The following is a 9,975-nucleotide window of genomic DNA, read 5'->3' as shown; positions in this document are numbered from 1 at the left end:
TAGGAAAACCTGCAAAATTGGCAGTCAAATACTTGTTCTCCCCACTGTAACTCTTTTAAAATTGCAACACATCTTAGTTACCAAACTAGGGCTCTGGTTCTACGACTAACAGTTTAAACACCCCTCAAAAAAACTGCCAAAGTCTTTATCTTTGTCTGGCCACTGCGGAGGAAATGGTGCCTTGCTAATCGAGAGGAATTGTCTATCGATTAAGGGGAGCTTATGTGTGGAGATGACATTATTCTCCTGGAGGAGAGAGAGCAGCCAGTCAGACAATCACAGGGGAATAATTGAAGAGTAAACATCGAAGTGTCCTGGGGTCAGATTTAGCCATAACACTCCAAAGGCATGAATGAATATCCTCTCATTTGTTTTCTATTTTGTATTTTGTATTATAGAGATAAAAAATGTAATTACAATTTTAAAAAATGATGGGCATGATTAACATGATAAAATCACATAAGCTGTCACATATTTCAAATGGTTTGTTTATTGTTTGTCATATTGTTTTCGGACCACAATATTTTACAGATTGTCTGGGTTTTCAACATGCCATTAAAATAGATACAGTCAATTAACGAAAATGTCTGATGAGAAAATGATGTTCAAAATGTCATAAACGGAAATTACAGAAGGTCAAAAGCATGCCCATTTGTCCTGCCAAACACACAGCTTTGCTAACAGTTCATTGAGTTCATTGTCTGACTGTGAGCTACAGTGCTCCCCTACTGGTAGGATCCAATTATGACAGTACAAATAGATTCAATAGAGGCTCGAGCAGACATTTGCCTTCTCCTTTCAGTCTTAGATAAGCTTGAGATTGATAGGATCATTAGATTCATAGCAGACTCAAGAGATGTCATGGTAGCATTTTTAGAGGAACTTCAATTATGTTATTTATTTTATGTGATCTCATCTAATGCAATCAAACGTAAGCTCTCTGGCCAAATTGATAAGTCGGTGGATGATTTGTCGAAGGGCAAGAAATTAAACAGCATGATTCAGCAGAAAATGACCGCCACAATAACACTGTAATGCAGGCCTCATTGATTTCCACCAGCGTAAGCTAAGAGAGGGTCATTTCCCAACACCATTAAAGCGTAATGACTCTTCTTGATGTGCAAATCATTTTGGATGAGAATGTCCCTTTGTCGCAAACACATTAAGTCAGGGAATGATGTTACTGGGCTTGCAGAATTTATCTCCAGAGGGATGGCCTGTATGGCGCAAGATTGTGGAATAAATTAAATGTGCCAGTGCAGTTTCTCTGAGTATTGATATTTACTCTGTGATCACTAACAACCAGCTCTCTGTAATAAAATTTCCTTTAGTATTGATACACAGGACTGATGTATAATATACATATTTTGGGTTCAAATTCAGTTACTCCTTCATAGTTTTTCATTCTCCTGACATATTCTCCCAATCTACTCTTTCACTCTCAATGAGGTATCCGCAGGCAATATGGCCATCTCTGGGCAGCAGTCCTGAGGCCAGAAACCGTGTTACCACAAAATCTATTTGTATGCAAGCTAAATGTTGCGTAGGAGGTCTTTTGCATTTTTAAGACCAATACAAATGTCCATTACTGCACCAAGCAAGCCTGTAGTACAAGACACGACTCCCTAAAGTGAAAACGAACATAATAGCCTGTTTCATCCGGAAAGGCAAAATGAACAAATTGTACAAAATGCTAAATAATAAATAAACACTGGTGGAGTCGATACACAGAAGACACAACATTCGTCAGAATGGTTAATCAAATCATATTACACTGCACAATAATATGATACTGCGAAAAAACATCCTGGGAGAGGTAACTGTAAGAGTTTAATATCTCTCTCTCTCTCTCTCTCTCTCTCTCGCTCTTTCTCTCGCTTTCTCTCTCTCTCGCTCTCTCTCTCTCTCTTGCTTTCTCTCTTCTTGCTGCTAGCGTCTATAGGGGCTGGAAAGCGTAGCTGAAAGCCCAGTAAAGTAATTAGGCTTTGTTAATCTGTCCAGTTACATGATAAATGGTCCTGGATATGGAAACCAGGCAGTCATCCTGGCTCTACTTTGGCTCATGCAGCGGGACGTTAGCTCCTTTAGCTCCTCCAAGTCGGTGTCGAGAGGACTCTCCTCAACTACGCGTATTCTTAAGCAATAACAACGTGATCCGTATTATCCACCCAAGAATACCCGTCACCGAAGAGAGTCACAGAGGAGGGGGAGGAAGAGAAGAGAGGGCATTGGGGACAGCAGCAGGGGAACTCAAGAGGTCCTCAATAGTAGTGTGAGCCTGAGTGATGTCATGTTCTCTATGAGTTGAGTGATTGATTGAAGATAGCCTGCTGCCCGAGGATGGGGCAGGTGGGGCCCTCCATGTCAGATGTGTTCTGCAAACAGAAATGAAGACACTGTGCATTTGTGAACCGGGACTGTGATGGGAGGGGTGAGTGTGCCTGGGCGGGTGTGTGTCTATGTGTATATTCACGAGTATGTGTGTGTGTGTGCGTGTACAGAGGGAGGAACTAGGAAGTTGATGTCTCATTAGTGGAGCTCTTACCTGCAGGCACCAATCAGACCATTCTTCTCCTCGGAATTCCCTTCATTCGATTGCACTCCTCTGTGGCACTGGGCAATCAGCTTTTACTGACGCAAATCCAAGCAAAATGAGAGCCCTGGAACAAAAAGAAAGATGCCAGTTAGACAAACAAACATGCATAAACAAATAAGTAAATAAACACAACTGGATAAATGAGTGGCAAATGTTTTGAGGGCTTGCTATGGAAACCATGGCCTTTCAACCCCGCCTTTAACATCACGATTGCCAGCTTCATTAATAGTCAACTGTGCTCTAGCCCCACTACATTCAAGTACACACATACACACACACACACACACACACACACAGAAATGCACACACACACACACCAAAGAACACGCAGACACACACACATGCACACATGAACGCACACACACATATTGCACAAAAGACAGGCATAGAGGAGAAATCCATTAGCAGCAGGAGGCAAATTACAGATCGTTTGGAAAAAAGAGGAGGAAAAAAAGGGACGGCCCTGCAATGAAGGCTGTCAGAAACAGGAACAATGACTGTTATTAGAGCTCTCATTTTCTGAGGGGGGCAGAGGCTTTCTGTGGCCAAATGACAGAGGGGAGTAGTGTGTGTGTGTGTGTGTGTGTGTGTGTGTGTGTGTGTGTGTGTGTGTGTGTGTGTGTGTGTGTGTGTGTGAGAGAGTGAGTGAGTGTGTTTCACAATTTACCGTGTGAATGTACCTCGTGAATGTGTGAATGGAATTCACTCAGGCTATGTCTGCTCCTGTGATGTGACAGTGCACAGCATGTGTTTTTGGATATCTTTTTTTGTTCTGCTGTTGAACAGTATCATTACTGTTGAGTGGATATGTACAATTATGCATCTCTTGTTTCTGTCCCAAAAAAAAGAGAAAGGGGAATTTGAACATTTATGTACAAATGTCTACTTGATAAATAGTAATACTTTAAAGCATTTGCTGAGATAATACTGTACGTTCCCCGCTTACCATTTTGTGTGAAACTAAAACACAAGACGTGGCTGTGTAAAGGAATTGAACAAACTAAAACACCAATTGAACACTACCGAAAACTGACACTTGAACTTGTATTACCATGTCAACTGGACATTTGACCAGTTCTCACACACACACACACACACACACACACACACACACACACACACACACACACACACACACACACACACACACACACACACACACACACACACACACACACACACACACACACTCTAAAATCACTCCAAAATGATTTAACATGGAAAAAAATATGCAGCTTTAAAATGAAAAAAAGTTTAAAGCTCTTTCCCGTTTAGTAATCCGGTAATTGTACTGTATCAAAGAAACTCTAACGTTAGGGTCATCTACCTGCAGTTGACAACAAGAACACCTTTAATGTCAGCAACATTGCACCCCCAGTAATAGCCATACTTTACATTTAAACTCAAACACAGTCATATGCTCCATTGAGCACAGAAGCACTGCAAATAGGAACCACCATACACAGAAACACCAATAAAAACCTGAGATACCGACAGCTGTCCCATCAAACTGACACACGTGAGCTCATTCAAACAACTCTTTTTGGTCATCTTGTTCAAACAACCCAAAAGCGAACCTATAAGGGATGTGTGGTCTATCAACTCAGTCCCAAAATTGATTCCCATAATACGCCTGATACTAGAGAAGTTATATTACTAACAGAGCCCCTATTGCTCTCTGACTTGTCTTTCTCCAGTGCGGTGTCCATACTAGGGCTGATCACATCCTGCCACAGCCCTTCTACTGAGACAACACTGAAAGAAAGCAGACAGAGAGAGCAAATCGAGGAGCAGATTTCAGCACCACCTCTGTGGACAGCTCCGCTACAGTACTGTAGCAGCCATCTACAGCTCCACCAGAGTATGGCAGGGACAGAGAGAAGGCAGAACCCCCATAGAACAGACAACCTGGGTTACGATACAGAGACTACTCTTTGATGTGATTTGAATATGTTCAGTGGTAGCAAGATAAGACTTTTGAAGCCTTGAAAGCTTAAATGTAACCCTCCTACAAGAGCCTAATGACAACTAGGGTGTGATACTATAAACAGAGCGATACAAAAAAAGAGGTGCCACAACAATCTGTAAAACTGAGGAATAATGATAGAGAGAGGGGAGAAAGGAGAGTTGTCTTTCTCCAGATCTGTCTTTGGTCGGTACTTTCCGCCTCTCTTTTACACACACACACACACACACACACACACACACACACACACACACACACACACACACACACACACACACACACACACACACACACACACACACACACACACACACACACACACACACACACACACACACACCATGACAGTAGCTCCTTGACAGGTCACCTCACTGTCAAGCAATGATTGTCCTTTAATTGCAGAATGGAGAATCCCATTAATATGTTAATGGTTAACCACACACTTTACAAATCCATAGCAATCCACCAAACCGGACAATGACAAGATTTACACACTCGTCATGCTTCACTCTGACACAAAATGTAAAACAATAATAATAAGAAGAAGAAGAAGAAGAAGAAGAAAGAAAGAAAATCTCCCCTCATAGAATTTCAAGGGAAAGTTATGGTGAATCTGCATGAAACCCTCATCCGCTGAAGTAGGCTTACCCTTAAATTCCTGTTCCTCCTGAGAGAGAGCTTCCCTTCCACTGTGCACAAAGCCGGAGAGTCAGTCATCTGACGTCGCCTCGCCTGCTAGGAGAAGACTGGGATCGTTAAGGCTGCAGTTGCTGCCGACGGCACCGTGCGGCCCCGTTCCATGCTTGATTCATGTGGTTTACCATGCTAGTGAGAGCAGGGAGTACAGAGGATAGAGCGCAGGGAAATATGTGCTCCTACTGCCGCCGCTGGTGCATTGAAACAGGCGTAACCCCCCTGTATATCTTCAGCCTCTATGCTGGACGCCACAGCCCCAAAGCACCCAAGACCCACCGAGTCTGTCAGTCAAACAGTCAGTAAGGCAACCAGCCAACCAGCCAGCCAGCCAGTCGTTCTAGTCCCGGAGATGCACTCTTCCAGTATGGTAGGTGGTAGAGAAAGTAGGCACAGCTCACTCATTAAGGGGGAAAAAAATAAAATAAAAACAAGAAGATTGGAAAGTCACTGATCGGAGCCAGTTGTTGCACTCGCCAAGGCAAACAAACTCACGGACCGATAAAGAGGGACTGAGAGACTGAGGAAGAGACAGCGAGAGAGGAGGAGAAAGAGAGGGAGAGAGAGAGGAGGAGAGAAAGAGAAAGGGAGCAATAAAACGTCCAACCACAGGGAGCAGAGGACCGTCATTTGTTCTGAGGAGAAGAGAGAGAGAGAGAGAGAGAGACAGAAAGAGGGAGGGAGGGAGGAGGAGTGGAGGAGAGAGTAATTAGATTTGAGCAGCAACACAGTTACCAAAAGCAGTGAGTCGTGAATCGGTGGCATCTAATGGTGGATTAATTGAGGGAGATCCGCCTTGCAGTCTCGCATTGGTGACATCCCATCAGGGAGACCAATGCTCTCTGGAGACCAGGGTTAATACACAACCCAGCTAGCTGCTATTCAAGAGACGTTATTCAAATAGATAGATGTAAAATAGCATTAACCAGCAACTGAGAGTAACCCATCTTTGAAGTTAAATGTTGTAAGTGTCTATGATGTTGAATATATCCCTCATCACATAGAGAGAAAATGTACCTCAGAGTTAAAGGATATTTTAATTCTTAAAAGTCTAAGATGTTGAATGGTCATTCCATGGACCATTTAGCTATTTGATTTGGAATTTTAGGACCCCTTTAGGTATCAAAAAAACAAATATGATTTGATAAAATATAGAATTTGACCTTTACTACTATAGCCCATAGAAATGCATTGAATAACACATTCATAAATGGCCAAAAAGACAGTAAAAAAATGAATCCTATGGAAAAAGGTTTTTAAGTGTCTTTCCTATATCTAGGACATATAAGAAAGCTCAGGAAATATATATATGTATATGTTTTACACATTTAACCCCTTTTTTAGGGTACACACAAAACTACCTCCATACTTCCATTCATTTTTTACATCGGTACTGGTTACCGTCAGACAAGTTTCGTGACACTTGTGGTAGACGGAGAGCAAAACGGAGAACACCGTCGTCTTTGGGAGAATCTCACCTTTCCATAGGCCAAACCGTTCAGACACGACAGATGTTTTCTTGAGAAGAACGATTTCCGGGATGTCTCATGGTCTGACAAACATTGCTTTAGCTCGGCCACCTTCCACCGCAGATGCGGGAGGCTGCCTTAGGCGGATTCGGGAGATTGAAAAAACAAACATATCTCAACAACAAAAAGAAAAGATATCTCTAGATTAAATTGACAGATTTTGGATGGGGATTTTAATTTTAATTTTACTTTATTGACTCACCAGTGCACCAATAGACTCTAGGGGGTTTTAAGGGTACAAATAATTATTAGGTTGAAGAGGTGATTTAATTTATTCAGCCCCTTTGTTTAGGCAAGACTAAATTAGTTCAGGAGTAAAATGTGTCTTAACAAATCATATAATAAGTGACATGGACTCACTCTGTGTGAAATAATAGGGGTTGACATGATTTTTGAATGACTACCCCTTCCACTGTCCCCCATTCATACAACATCTGTAAGTTCCCTCTGTCAAGTATTGCATTTCATACACAGATTCAACTACAAAGACCAGGGAGCTTTTAAAAAGCCTCAAAGAAGGGCGGTGATTGGTAGATGGGTAACAACAACAAATAAGACATTGAATGTCTCTTTTAACACATCACTGAGTAAGTGCCTCCTTATTTTCAAGCATGATGGTGGCTGCATCATGGTATGGGTATGCTAGACAACGGCAAAGACTGGGGAGTTTTTCCGGATAAACAAAACGTTATGGAGCTAAGCACAGGCAAAATCCTAGATGGAAACCTTCGTCAGTCTGCTTTACACCAAACACTGAGAGGAATTCACCTTTCAGCAGGACAATTACCTACAGCACAAGGCCAAATCTACAGGGGAGTTGCTTACCAAGAGGTCAGTTCAAGTTCCTGAGTGGCCAAGTTACAGTTTTGACTGCTTGAAAATCTACGGCAAGACTTGAAAATGGCTGTCTTGCCGCGATCCCCAACATCTTGACAGAGCTTGAAGAATATTTTAACGAATAATGGACAAATATTGCGCAAACCAAGTGTGCAAAGCTCTTATAGACTCACCGCTGTAATCGATGCCAAAGGTGTTTCTAACATGTATTAACTCAGGGAGCAGAATACTTATGCAACGACTATACTCCAGTTATTTCATTTCTATTTTCTTTCTTTTAACAAAATGTTCTTCCACTTTGACATTACAGAGTATTTTGTGTAGATTGCTGCCAAAAACGGACAGTTAAATGGGTTTTAAATCCCACGTTGTAACACAATAAAAATGTGAAGAAATCCAAGGGGTCTGAATACTTTTGCAAGGCACTGTATGTTGGGTGGCCGTGAAGACATTGTCATTTCAAAAGTACTTTGAACTCTATTCGGTGAGAGTGACTTTCAAAGGCCGCCATTTTGAATCACCCCAGTTTGAAACGATTTAAAGCTGTAGTAGGTTAATTGTTTGATTTAAGGGCGGTAATGCGAAGAAGTGTCTCCCTGTATCAAATATACCTGTAGCCTACAAAGCCTTTGCATGCATTTATGAAACATAACCCTTTACCTTTACAATGACTCCATATTAAACGCAATCAAGTCGTGCATTTGTCTTGATTTGACATGCAAGCGACTCTTCATTTCACGGCTGACACACAGTTGAACTCGCAATATTCACCACAAAGCAAACAAAAAAAATGATTCAAACACCAGAAAGGTGCACCTTGGGGCCCAAAGGAGATACATTATCTTGACTAATGTGGCACCTGATCATATTACGAAACATTGTATTGTTATAGCACCAGTTCCTCTGCTGCAATATTTCCACGTCCTCTCATGGTGATATTTCAAGAATGACATCTTTACACTTAAAAGAGCTATTGTTTGAATACGTCATTGAGATATTTAATAAAGCTTTACTAAACCCATATCTCAGGGGAGGTGGGAGTCGACATGAGCAAACACATGTCAAAGGTGCTTTCACTTTATATGGAATACTCATTCAACACTCTGGTAAACATTTTTATATATTTAAAAAAAAAATATATTTTATTTTAATCCGATAGAGGCAGATCGCTGCACAAAAGCAATGTTTTAGCTCTGACAATTTCCATGGTAAATAGTAAATAATAAAACACGTAGAGTGGTGGAGTTCAGAGAAGACAAAGGGGATTTAGCTTGTTTCCTGATGGGTGGAAATCTACTGACCCCTATTGGTCAATTCGATTGGTACTTCCTCCTCATTACAATATAATTGATTGGGGAAGTAAGACATTGTCTTTCATGTGGTCCTCATTACAATGTAATATCGATAGAGTTTTTACCCCAGTAGTGTTATATACATTTTTTAATCGTATATAGCACTGTATATCCTTCTCTACTCCATCACAAATGAAGAATATTCAGTGATTACCTGGTAGTGGTTTGAAGTCGCTCTATGGCATTGCCATAATAACAGAAATCATACCAGCTGACTAAAGCAAAATAGTTAATGTATTACTAGTGTGTAAAGATGTACGACAGAATTATAGGAAATATGGCTGAGCTATAGAAGAAACACTGTATATCACATGGATCTCTCTTCTCTCCCCCTATTCTCTCTACCTCCTCTTTCTCCCCCCCCCCCCTTCTCACTCTCTCTCCCCCCTCTCTATCTCTAGCTGAGCTGACACAGTCGGTTGGAGGAGGTCCTGGAAACGGCCCATCCTGTCAGATTAAAGAGAATTGGAGGGGAACGGGAAGCTTTTTCCCCCATCTCTCCCCCTTTTCCCTTTTCATTACCCAGCTATACATGCTAATGATGCTCTCTTTTATGCAAATCACCAGCTAGTTTGAGTTTGGAGAGGTGCATGTTGCTGCTGCCGCTGGGACAGCTCTGTTTTTGTATAGTCTAATAGGGCCATGGGAAGTGGTCGACATGAGGGAGCAAATGAAGCACACATGAGTAGATTCGTTAACAAACACACACACACACACACACACACACACACACACACACACACACACACACACACACACACACACACACACACACACACACATGCACACACATGCAGGTGCCGACACACACACACACAAAACAAACAGTGATTTTTTTGTAAATAACATAATTTTCTGTTTGATATCATGCTAAGACAAACCAGGTGAAAAAGTAGAAACATTCTCAAATATACTATTCACCAATTCTCCGAACAAAGTGTCCATGCCTCTGTCCCCAATGCTGTTCTCTATCTATAATGCAGCTCTTTTCGTCAGGAGTCT

General features: G+C 41.6%; 1 long non-coding RNA gene across 1 annotated transcript; it reads right to left on the bottom strand.

Annotated features, from left to right (window-relative positions):
* Positions 1-470: 470 nt before the first annotated feature.
* On the bottom strand, positions 471-2,661 carry LOC116358625 (uncharacterized). The gene is made up of 2 exons (XR_004206393.1): positions 2,546-2,661; positions 471-2,375 (listed from the first exon to the last, which is right to left on the bottom strand). It is a non-coding gene; the product is annotated as an uncharacterized LOC116358625 (long non-coding RNA).
* Between the last annotated feature and the right edge of the window lie 7,314 nt (positions 2,662-9,975).

Source organism: Oncorhynchus kisutch, linkage group LG30, assembly GCF_002021735.2.
Source record: "Oncorhynchus kisutch isolate 150728-3 linkage group LG30, Okis_V2, whole genome shotgun sequence".
In the NCBI taxonomy this organism is placed as follows: domain Eukaryota; kingdom Metazoa; phylum Chordata; class Actinopteri; order Salmoniformes; family Salmonidae; genus Oncorhynchus; species Oncorhynchus kisutch.
This window is presented reverse-complemented; position numbering and strand designations above follow the sequence as displayed.